This window comes from Gavialis gangeticus, unplaced genomic scaffold, assembly GCF_001723915.1.
Source record: "Gavialis gangeticus isolate Ggan-Ray unplaced genomic scaffold, GavGan_comp1, whole genome shotgun sequence".
Lineage (NCBI taxonomy): Eukaryota > Metazoa > Chordata > Crocodylia > Gavialidae > Gavialis > Gavialis gangeticus.
This window is the reverse complement of record NW_017729031.1, coordinates 49,503,940-49,506,480: the sequence shown is the minus strand read 5'-3', so window position 1 is coordinate 49,506,480 and position 2,541 is coordinate 49,503,940. Positions and strand designations below refer to the sequence as shown.

At 40.7% G+C, this 2,541-nt stretch overlaps 1 long non-coding RNA gene across 2 annotated transcripts in view; it reads left to right on the top strand.

Moving 5' to 3' along the window:
• Positions 1-2,541, top strand: part of LOC109301524 — a 55,937-nt gene that overhangs the window by 22,547 nt on the left and 30,849 nt on the right. For both annotated transcript variants that reach the window (XR_002098550.1, XR_002098549.1), the window contains one exon: positions 316-492. This is a non-coding gene — a long non-coding RNA (uncharacterized LOC109301524). The remainder of the gene's footprint in view (positions 1-315; positions 493-2,541) is intronic.

Below are 2,541 nucleotides of genomic sequence, written 5' to 3'. Positions count from 1 at the left end.
CCCCCACACCCTGCTTTGTAGCTAGCCACGCATGCACCCTCCCCCCCTTGCTTTGTGTCCAGCCATGTGTCACCCCCCCACATACACCCACTCAATGTCCGGCTGTGCACCCCCCTCCCCCACACTGCACCCAGCCACCAGAGGTACACTGCTCTGCATCCAGCCACTGGGGGTACACTGACCCCAAAAGGTTGAAAACCCCTGCTCTAGAGCTATGGAATAAACAATCATGAAACACCTGACATAGATATTTAGCAAATGTTTTGCAACGCATTGCATTTTAAAATTATTTGTTTTGTAATTTATACTGTTTAGAGTTTTGTGGATTTCCAGATAAAGAACCATTTCAAGTGGCAGTCAAGACTAGGCAGCAAGTGCTGGGGAGCACAGAACAGATGGAAGCTACGCTATGCTTTGCAAGGCAGTGAAGTTTGTGGATGGAGCAGGTAGGGATTGATGGATTCTGGCAAGTCTCTGCCAACATGGTTTCAGGTAAAAAAAATAACACTTTTGTTTGAATTATTTAAATTGTTTTAATTAGTTAAATTAACTTTCTTCTCCCAAGGAGAAGGAAAAAAGGAAGATAAAATGTCTGAATTAAACTATTTTTGCAGTCATGGTAATGGAATTCCTGAATAGGTATCATTGAATAATCTGTATAATAATATGTAAAGTAACAGACAATCAGTGTGACTTATGGGTCATGACAGTAGAACATGTTTGGGTAGAGTAACAATAAAGGAATGTGTAGTAAGTATAAATTATATGCAAGGTCTCTTCCTTCCCATCTAGACAAAGTACTTCCAGTGCACTCTGTTGTGTCTGTGATCGGAATACATACATTTTAGGCTTCAGTGGGCTACACAAGATGTTTATTGTGGAACTGCCCAATTAGCTCCACAGTAAAGTCTCAGAATCTACAAATGCAGCCCTATAAGGCTGCAGTAAACTAATTAACTCCACTGTAGGTCAGTACTTGTGAACACAAGTACTGTCCTATGGCAATGTTATTTAGTGTGCAGCAATGCTGCACAAACTGGCTGGGGCAGGAGGTAGCTTCAGTGCAGGTGCTGCCTGTTCACAAGCACCCCAGTCTCAGCTAGTTCCCCAGATGGCTAGTGTCCCAGCCCCAGCCAGCCTCTCTGCAACTACTGGAGAGTAGCTCCAGGCTGGCAGGCTGACCCCCCAGGGCCTCTGCCAGCTGACTCTCTCAGTCAGATTTTTAAGGCAAAGGCCACCAGCTAGGCTACTTATTGCTTTATCTTACTAGCTTTTCACTTTAGAAAGGGGGTGGAGGAGAAGAGGAGGGACAAAAAGATGCCATTAGCAGGAAGAAACAGATACCCATTCCATCCATGCACGTATTACTTCATCTTCTATTATTGTTAAGCAACTCTTTCAGAAATCATTTACTCTTACTCATTGTCAAAAAGAGATACTGCCTGCTCTTACAGATTCAGTTGTTATTTTGTGAATGAGGCTCTTGGAGCTGCCAGATAAAGCCAATCTTTTTTAATAGTGAGTTGTTGGTAGATTCATGATCTACTGGTGCCCTGTGACACGTCTTACAATCAACCTTCTGAGGCCAGGATTAAGGCTAGATTTCCCATGGCTAAAAAATTGTAAAAGGCATTTTAATACGTTAACAGTCTAAAGGCATTAAAAAAAACAAATTCCAGAAGAGTTTGTGTAAGGAAGTTTTGTTTGATAGAAAGCTGGCTTGGATGACAGTGACTATGATTTTTTATTTAATAAAAATTCAAACAAATTATGTTTTTGCCAGGAAAGTCATGTCTGTAACTAATACAGAGTCAGCCATGATCTCTTCCTAGAATAAATGTGTACAACTGGGCCTTCTGGAAGCTTTTCTTCCTCAGACTCGGGCTACAAAGAGAGAAGCAACATACTGGGGTGCTGATCAGCCTGGTTCCGTAGACTCTCCAGTTCCCCAAAACCTCGTGTTTGTTCCCCATAATGCAGAATTGCAGAAAAAGGGATTTCCTTCCAACAAGGCAATCTAGCATTCTCTGTAAGCATTCTTATTAAAGCTAATGCCAGCAGAGGCATTCAGAAAATGAAATTCAATCTCCAGTTCACAGTCAATCCACTGGCAGACACAATGCTTTGTAGAAAGTAAGAGTATGGAATCAGAAGCATTATTTCCTGTTTCTATAACCTGAAGTGAGTAGGAAAGGCTAGAGTGTGGATACTACCTGCACCTCTACACAATCATGGATTTTATACCATGACTAAATACCAGAAGCACCAAGTTATTTAGTGTAAGGGAGAAAAAAAGAGGCAATGTAAAATGGAGGAGACAAAGAGAAAAAGGACAACATATTACTGTAAATACTAATCTTGAGATGTCATTATCTTAACATTTTATATATACACAACAATCACTTATTTCCTTTTTTCCCTATCTTTTCTCTCTCTTGTTCTCAACTGTCTCTTAGTTGGTGTAAGTAAAGGAATTTTGGGTATCATAGACAACAACAAAAGGCCTTTATTATGATAAATAGAAGATAATCTACCTGCATT